This window comes from Pyrus communis, chromosome 8 (genome assembly GCF_041283825.1).
Source record: "Pyrus communis isolate YQ-2024b chromosome 8, ASM4128382v1, whole genome shotgun sequence".
Taxonomy (NCBI): Eukaryota; Viridiplantae; Streptophyta; class Magnoliopsida; order Rosales; family Rosaceae; genus Pyrus; species Pyrus communis.
This window is the reverse complement of record NC_142572.1, coordinates 10,603,600-10,613,379: the sequence shown is the minus strand read 5'-3', so window position 1 is coordinate 10,613,379 and position 9,780 is coordinate 10,603,600. Positions and strand designations below refer to the sequence as shown.

Here is a 9,780-nt window from a genome sequence, read left to right as displayed (position 1 = left end):
GATCGGCCAATTGAATAATCACACCATCATTTTAAGCTCTCCTAAGTTCATAGATGCATAAATTGAGTAAGGCATGACATTAATTGAAGCTCCTAAGTCTAACATAGCATGTTCAAACTTAGTATTGCCAATAACACAAGGAATTGTAAAAATACCCGAAGCTTTGCATTTAGGTGGTAGTTTCCTTTGTAACACTGCAAAAACATTCTCACTCACCTGGACCACCTCCTTGTTTGAAACCCTCTTCCTTGTTGTGCAAAGCTCTTTTAAGAATTTGGCGTACTTAGGAACTTCCTTGATTGCATCAAGGAGCGGGATATTGACTTGAACTTTCCTAAAGGTTTCCAAAATGGCCTTTTCATTCTCTTCTTTCTTTGATTGCCTAAACCTGCTAGGAAATGGCACATTTAGTGGAATAGAACTAGAAAAATTCGAATTTGGACTTACCTTGGTGGTGTGGGACGGTTTTGGTACACTAGGGGGCTGCGGCAAGGTTTGTTCCACCCTTGCCGTGGCTTTGTCCAATTCCTCCTCTTCGAGCAGCAGCTTTTCATCCTCTTTTTGACTTGATTTGGTTGGTTTGGGGTTGGTTCCAACTTCCTTGCCACTTCTCAAGGTGATAGCCTTAGCGGTTTCAAAACCTCCTTCAGGAGTAACAATGGTCGAGCTAGGTAGTTTTCCTTCTTCTCTAAACTGGCCCATGAACTCCGCCATCTGCCTAATTGGTTTCTTCACTCCCCCCATCTCTTTGGCTTGATTTTGTAATCCCTAAGTCAAAGAAGTTAGTATTTGATGCATTTTGTCATTGTCCAAAGACGAACTTGAATTTGGTTGGGCAAATTGTGGTGGAAGTTGTGGTGGTACGTATGGCCTTTGATAGAGCCCAGGAGGTGGCTGTCTATATCCTCCTTGTTGTTGAGGTTGTTGAGGCTCCCTCCACTTGAAGTTTGGATGATCTCTCCAACCCGGATTGTATGTATTTGAGTATGGATCATTCCTTTGCTGATTTTGGCCTTGATAACCTATGGCATTGGCGCTTTCCCATCCTCCATTCTCTATCAATTGAGGACATTGATCATTAAGATGCCCTTGCATGGAGCACACTCCACATATGGCCACACCTTGCACTTTGGATCCATCGACAACCTGAGACACAAGCATAGTGAGATTAGCTAATTGAGATTGAATTTTAGAAATTGCACTTACCTCATTCACTTGTTGTTGCTGCCGTGGGGGTTCTCTTTGTCCAACACCTTCATATTGTTATGCATTCAAGGCTCGATTTGCAATTAAGACTTTGGCAGCCACCAATGTTTTGTCAATCAAAGCACCTTCCGCTGAAGCATCTAGTATTTGTCTCTCAATTGGAAGGAGTCCCTCGTAGAAATATTGACTTAAGAGCTCTTCCTTCATTTGATGTTGAGGGCATGATGCAACTAGAGTTTTGAAACGCTCATAATACACTGGAAAAGGCTCCCCTTGATTTTGTTGAATTCCGCTAATCTTCTTCCTCAAAAGAATCACTCTTGAAGTTGGGAAAAATTTCTCCAAGAATGCTCTCTTCATGCTTTCCCAAGAAGTGACGGTCCCGGGTGCCAATTCATAGAGCCAGTCCTTAGCCTTTTCCACAAGAGAGAATGGAAAAGCTTTCATCTTCAAAATATTCCCATCCACGTTAATGGGTGTCTTGCTTGAGCATACAACTTCAAACTCCTTCAAATGCTTGTTTGGATCTTCCATGGATAGCCCATGGTATTTGGGAATATGATGCATCAAGCTTGACTTCAATTCGAACTCATCGGTCTTGCCTTGAGTCGCCATAGGGTATTGAATGCAAATAGGCACTGTATTGTCCAACCCCGAGGCAGAAAGCTCCTTGATTGTTTGATTATTCGCAGCCATGGCTTGTTCTTCTTCTCCCACTTCTTCTTCTTCAGATTCGGCCTCAGAGCTAGGTGGACTAGGTTTCGGATGCCACCTCTTTCTTCTCAATGCTCATTCAAAATCGTCGTCAAACTCTAATATATTCTCACGAACAGGCTGAGAACTACGAGTCATACACTTGTACCTAAAACAATGAAACAAAACAAATCAGCAACCCTCTTAGAGGGCACGGCACAGAAACAAAAACAAGGAATAAGGCACGGAAAACACAAATAGAAAGAAACAAATAAACTCACGACACTCTTCACCTTAAGACACGCTTTGACACGACACAAACAAAAGGGATTAGCAAGTTTGCTAATCCCCGGCAACGGCGCCAAAATTTGATGTGAAAATTAACTTGACACACAAATTAAACCCTATTTGTGACAATTGTAGTATATATGTGATGTGATAAAAGATAGCACTCAAATTAAACCCTCTTTTTGACAATTGTAGTATAGATAAAAGTAGGGATCGTTCTAGGCCGGGGATTAGGAGGGATTGCTAATCTAATGAAAATTGACTCAAAGATGTGAAAATATGCTTTAAAACTCTTAACTAAACTCAAAAGACTCTTAACTAACTTGTATGACTCAAAACAGACTTTAAAGACTCAAAACAACTCAAAACAACCAAAAAGATTCAATTCAGACTCTAGGACTCAATTTGGACGAAAATACAATTAGTTTTAACTCAAAAGACACTAAAACACACTTTTGGACAGATTTGGAACAAGTAAGAAAAGGGGATTTGATTTTGGACGAATTTAAAAGAAAACAAGTAACTTAAAACTTAAAACAGATTTTTGGACGAATTTAAGTAAAACCAATGGATGATGGACTAGCCAAGGGATACTTCTCCACACATGATACATTCAAACATAAGTTGATTTCCAGTTGCTTTTTGATGCGAAATAATTAAGCACACAAATTAAAACCCTCTTTTGACAATTGTAGTATATGTATAAGTAGGGATCGTTCTAAACCGGGGATTAGGAGGGATTGCTAAATCACTTGAAAACTGACTCAAAAACGTAAAACAAAGGTTAAAACACTAAACTAGACTCAAAGAATGCAAAACTAAACACTAAAACACTAAAACAAACCAAAAGACTCAAAACTGCCTTAAAAACACAATCTGGGCAGTTTTGAACACCTAACACTAATTTGGACGAATTTGGGTTATAACTTGAATCAAAACACTTAGGGCATGTTTGTTATCCTGCTTAAAAATTTAAATTGGTCTTGAAACTAACTTTTAAGAACATTTCTTAGAAACAGTTTTTTTTAGGTTTCAAAAACGTGTTTGGCATTGAACTTAAAAACTATTTTTGATTCTAAAAATTTGAAAACTTGTTTGGTTTAACTCTTAAAAACAACATTTTTTTTTTCAATTATGTATTTGTTTTAAGATATACAAAACATATGAAATTAAACCTTAAACATACTATTTTGATATTCATGTGCTAATACAACACATATATGCTCGGTGATCAAATTAAACTTCAAGTCTTAGACAATAAATATTACATTAAAACGTTCTAGAAAACCAATAAACTTTGAGACTAATTGTTATTGACGTAATCAAGCCACATTGATCCGGCTATGTGGTCTCTAACATCATTCATAAAATTGTCGTCATTCAAATGCATGTTTTCCCCTTCTGAACTTGAACCATCCAAATCAGATGATGAATCACTTTCTGAACTTGAACCAGTGTTGTCCACTTCATTTGAATCCATCCTATATAGACAAACCAATAATTATATTCACTTATGAATGTACAAAGCTAAAAGCTACATTCACTTATGAATGTACAAAACACATATATACTCAGTTCTATGTAGTATGTACTATATACTCAATTTTCACGAACTAGATGATAAATAAAAATGACACACCCCCACCGAGATCAGGGAGTGCTGGCCGTCACACGAAGGTGACGTAGCCATGTGCGCGTGCGGAAGCTATTAAGATAGTAATATAAAAGTACGAATAATTAAAAACTAGCATACAAAGTACTAAAACAAGTGCTAGCGTATGTGAGACACAATTTCAGAGCAAGTCTACAGCAGTCAAAAAGGAAAGTTGCGACATAAATACACCCGAAGGTGACCCTACAATGGTGAGTGTCTGTCAGAAATGCCGGGACGCCCTCTGGGAAAAACCACCGAATCTTCTAGACCACTAGAACCTGGAGGGGCGCAAAAACAAAAGCGTGAGTGGGCAAAAACAAAGCTCTTTGAAAACTCTTTAGCAAAATACATTCTAACCCCTCGCCGTAAAACCTGTATACTTCCCAGAAAATGAACATATATACGTATGTATAGATATGCCAATCATGCTTCAAAATATGCCATTCATGCTCGAGAATATGCCACAACGGAAACTCATAATCACATGTAAATGCTCAAGCGTAATTCACATCAATAACATATAATCTGGCAGCCGGGAGTCACCTAACGTGACCTGTACGGCTGCATATAGAGCTCCAATCTCATCTCAATCACTGAATCTGCACACGAGTCGGAACCACCTAACGTGGTCTGTACGACAGGCTGGTGTAATATATATATGTATGCTCTAGTGCTACGATCACGTGAAGCTGGGCGATAAATCGCGGGTCACCTACGAGTCGGAACCACCTAATGTGGTATGTACGACAAGCCTAGGCACCTAACTTGGATCCAAGGCGAGCATGCGGTGCGGGTGAACATACACGTGAAGGCTATGCCCCTAACTCTGGGCGGGAGCACTAACACGGGGGGTGCAGATTATGAGCTCTCTAAGCATCTCAAACTACTATTGCATACAAACATGAATACCACTTACCTGGCACTTACCTGTGCATCCACAGCACCAATACACATATATAAATGTATGCCGCTACTAATGCATGTGATGATGCATAAGTGATAATAATAAAGTGCATGGCATAAATCAATTACTCTTTTTAATCTATTTCTGGGAATTTAAATGTATATAGGTATATACGGAAAACAAAAGCCCACTCACTGATAAGTGGAAGGGTCGTAGCCCCCCTGCCTCGAGTGTGTACGCTCGTCCTCGGGAAACGAATCACCTATACGTGAAATAGCTACGAAAACGTTAATTTAAAAGCACATAACCAACTTCTCGTAATAACTTCTCATACATTGCTCAAAATGGACAATTGAATATACCAACGTGCTCTACACAACCTCAGGATCACAACCATATTTTTAGAATAATTTTTTGGACCCCGCACGCGCCCCCACGCGCCGTCCAAGGCACGGACCTACGCGCCCCCCACGCGCGGCCATGTGCCATGCACACTGACGGCGTCAACTGACGCCGTCAGGAATATTCCGTTAAACTGACGGAATATTCCGTTAAACTTAACTGACGCCGTCACTGCCGTTAGGAATATTCCGTTAAACTTAACGGAATATTCTCCTTTCTTCTCTGGCGAGACTCCGGCGCCGGAAAACTGGGAAAATTTCAAACTTAGTTTTCTCCTTCGTTTTTCAACCATTTTTCACGATCTTTATACCAAAATGAAGCTTAGGACTAGTAGAATCACGTTAGACTACTTTTAAGGCCTAAAAATTTAGGAATTATACCTGCAACAACGATCCAAGTTCGGCCAACTTTGAACAGGACGATCCCGACGTCCAAACTCGTCCAACGAAACACTCCGAGGCTCCTTGGGACCTCACAAACACAACTACAAGCTTCAAAAGTCCAAAAACCTGCTAGATTAGGTTTGCATGAACAGTGTTCAAAACGGATTACTTCGAATTTACGTGAAAACGGCTACATCCTTACCTGAAAATGGTACCACTGGACTCCTCTCAGCCCCACGAGCACGAGGGTGGTCTTGGTTTCTTGATTTGTGAAGGTTTGAGTATGTTTGTGTGTGTGTGTCCGTATGTTGAAGAAGAAAGAAGAAGAACTCGGGGAGAGAGAGAGAGAGAGAGAGACAGAGAAACAAAGAGTGAGGGAATCCCGGGAGAAAAAGAGAGGGTATGAGTGTGTGTGGTCCTACAACACCACACAACACAACACTAATGTGATAAAAACGAACTAGGGGGTAAAATTGTAAATTCATACGTACGTTTCGTTAGTTTCGGGACGGGATGTTACAAAAAAGGCATTTTATGCATGCGAATATCAAATAAAATAAGAGCAGTGTGACCTAAGAGTAACTCATTTACCTCTTCCAAAGACACAGGCATGATAATACGACTCCACGCAAGTCCACAGTTGAAAAGACAAGGTTAAAGGAAATCCCAAAAGAAAGGGGACATAGTTTTTGTATTGCAAAAGTCATACAAATTTACCAGAAAAATGAAAGATCAAAACTTAAGTAGCATTCAGTTCTAATTAGCTAAATATGTAATGAACAAGAAGAATAAGGGCAACCCTAAACCAACAAGTCTCCCGCTTTGCGAGGAACATAAACCCCCATGAATAACAAAAAAGATTGGAACTTTGCCTTCCTATTCATTGTTCTTCATTCACCAAATTAACCCTTAATTTGTAACAGATTAACAAATTTAAAAACAAGATATTCACAAAGGCTCCTATTGAAATTTGTAGGTAAGTAGATGCTATTTGTACCAGAGAATCCAATGTATCTAATGAATAAAAACAAGATATTCACAAAGGCTCCTATTGAAATTTGTCAAGTTCGGTTAGATGGGAAGTGCTTCGACCACTGCACTCATCCCGTCTTTCCAGCCTTTGAACATGATGAATCAAATGGAGAATCAAAGCAAATCAAGGGTTCCAAAAAACAGAAGGGTACATGAGAACACAACTGAAAATCACTACCCTTGTTGAATTCCAAGGGTTAAAATCCAAATTGCACAATTTTCGACACCAAAATGAAAACGAGACTTCTCTTATTAAATCCAAACAGGAACTGTCGCTAAAAAACACAATGTAATTCAAAGACCAAGTTTGTCATTAAAGCATTCACAGAGAAAATATGAAAAATTCATTTTTGAACTCAAACATTTGACATTTTGGCTACTCCAAAGACCCATCCAATGAAACAAGTATATCACATAATATTACTTGCTACATACATGTAGCAAATGTCAGAAATCCATTCTATGAAACAAGCAACCATATGAATTTTGTAACCAACCACATATTTACCATGTCAGCATAAAAAAAGGATATGAACCCATCAGCTAATTCGTGCCATCTATCAATTCAAGATAGCAAAAATCCAGCTTAAAAAGATGATTTTCAAGCTCGTAGCCATCTAATAAACAAACCCCACTTCCAAAAACTCCTCAAAAGTTGAGTTTGAATGGAAAAACGGATAGCAAATTATGACCATCAGACTAACAAAGAATGGATTTTTTAATACACTTTTCATGTAAATTAATCACAACCAGATGGTGGTTCCCAATCCTTTTCTGAAACTAACTACGTAAAATGCGAGTGATGAACAATCAAAGCATTAAAGCATGGTTTTTTTTTATTTTTTTTTTATTTTTAATATATATATATCTATATATCAAAGAACAGAGAAGATGAGGAGGAGGACCTTGTTCGATGATCGGATTCTTGAGCTAATAAGGCTTGTCCAGAACGCTCTCCATCGAGAACGAAAACGACCGAGTCCGATTTGATGTCCTTGTGAACAAAAGCTTGTATTTGTTCTTCCTAGAACCGAAATCGATCAATTTGGATTGCGATTTGCAATGCCACACTGTCTCTGCTCCGCTGCTAGGAACATATATACAGTACATAAATGAATCGCACCAATTAGATAGATAAACTCAATTTCTCACAACCCAACACATAAATCCAACTTTCTGATTATTTTCTCCATTCCAAGGAACCAAACAAAATAGTAAGAGAAAGACCCATTACCTTGATTGTTCCTGACAGTGAAGAGAATGACCTAGTCTCATCCCCAATCAACCACTCAGAGATTCAAAGCTTAAAGCTATTCGCCGGAACCTTCACCCTACTGGCCGAAATCTCTTGGTCGTTCGTGGTTGGTGAGGCGGAAGGCTTGTTCGTGGTCTGCGCGGCACAGGTCACTCAGACCTCCATTGCGATCTGAATCTGTGAAAAAGAAAATACTAAAACCTGACTTTTGTTGTTTTCAAATTATAATGGGCTGTTCTTAAATTTTTTTGAGTCCAGTTTTGCAAAATGGGCTTACCAAACGGGTTTTTTTACTTTAAAACTTAAAATTTGTTTTTGAGTTAAAAACTTTGGACTCAAATCCAATACCAAACAGGCCCTTAGAAACCCAAACTAAGACACTTTCTAACTAAATTGAAACACTAAAGTAAAGGGGGATTTAGTTTTGACGAAATTAAAACAAAGAAAACATATTGTAATAAAAACAGATTGTAAAAACGAATTTGATGAAAATATGGATGGAATGCTAGCTAGAAGGTTCTTCTCCACACATGTCACACTTGCATACAAGATGATTTTCAGTTGGTCTTTCGACTTTGTGTCACACTTGCACGGCAAGGAAGGGAAACACAAAGGGGACACACGGCAATGACTTTAGGTTGCAAGGGACATTGTTTTGTGACCTAGAATAGGTAGGAGCCTTTTAATATTGCTGAAATATGAAGTCTTTGAGGATTAGGAAAGATTAAACCAAAATAGGAAACCTTGGCTTAACTTTCCTACTTCAAGTAGGAAACCTTCTTTGACTAGGATTCCTCATTTGATTAGGAATCCTCTTGTGATTAGGTCTTCAATTTCGTCCATTCCTTTTGCTCCAAGCATAAGCTATCCATTCCAAGCCCAGTTTTGCTAAGTAAGTCGTCTAAATATGCTCCTATCAATATGCAAGTAGGGATTGTTCTAAACCGGGGATTAACTAGGGATGCTAATCAACTCAAATAAGACTCAAGAACACTAAACTAAACTCTATAGACTCAAAACTAACTTAAAACATTCAAAACAGCAACAAACAATAAAAAAGACTCAATTCTAGACATAACAAGTTATTTGGACGAATTTTAACTAACTTAGACTCAAAACACTAAATTTGACAGATTCAAACACTTTTCTAAATAATCTAACAGACTTAATAAAAGGGGGAATTGATTTGGACGAAATTAATTAAATTAATTAGATTGCAAACTAAACAGATTAGACACTAAATTAGGTGAATTGAATGGGTAAAAGGCTAGTTAGAGGATCCTTCTCCACACATGCACATATGTAACACAAATTGATTTCCTGATTTTATCCCTTTAAACCATAAATGACAATGTCCCAAATTAATTGTGAGAATCACAAATTAACTTTCAGATTTTCCTAGTTTCATTGAATTGGATGGAATATGCATCGACAACGAAATTATTCTTATCAAGTTCCCTACATGAACCGCATAATAGAGATACAATCAAAGATCATTAAGCTTTTTGAAAGCCATAAACATTGACTAGACATTTGTAACTATGAACTGCATGATACTCTTGCCTAGAATTTACTTAACACAATCATGACTAGTGATTTTTACTACTTGTGAATATAAGTTCATAACGATTAGGTGAAATTCCCTTATATTCTAGCATCAAATCCAACCATGAAAACTAATTATGCATCCTTAATCAACGCACAAGAACAAGTTCTCAATAAATCAATTAAGTAAATCGCATTCACAATTCAAGAAACAAAAACTGGAGGAAATCAATTCATATAAAACATAAGTCCATGGCTTTGAATTCACCTCTAACTAAGAAAAACTTAGTTACACACGTTCATAACAATTGAAAAGCAAATTAAAATAAACATGGAAACGAAACAAGGGAAGAAAGAACTCTGAAAGTCTCCAATGGATGCAGATTTCTTGCGGCACAAGGGTCTCTTTCTCCTATGG

General features: G+C 38.0%; 1 long non-coding RNA gene and 1 pseudogene across 2 annotated transcripts; both read right to left on the bottom strand.

Moving 5' to 3' along the window:
• Positions 1-768: 768 nt before the first annotated feature.
• Positions 769-1,413, bottom strand: LOC148695074 (uncharacterized; annotated as a pseudogene).
• Positions 1,414-3,474: 2,061 nt separating this feature from the next.
• LOC148695073 (uncharacterized) lies at positions 3,475-8,174 on the bottom strand. 2 transcript variants are annotated; one of them, XR_015964972.1, is made up of 3 exons: positions 7,797-8,174; positions 7,468-7,649; positions 3,475-3,668 (listed from the first exon to the last, which is right to left on the bottom strand). It is a non-coding gene; the product is annotated as an uncharacterized LOC148695073 (long non-coding RNA). The 2 variants fall into 2 exon arrangements; XR_015964973.1 differs by having other exon boundaries at positions 7,468-7,646.
• Positions 8,175-9,780: the final 1,606 nt, after the last annotated feature.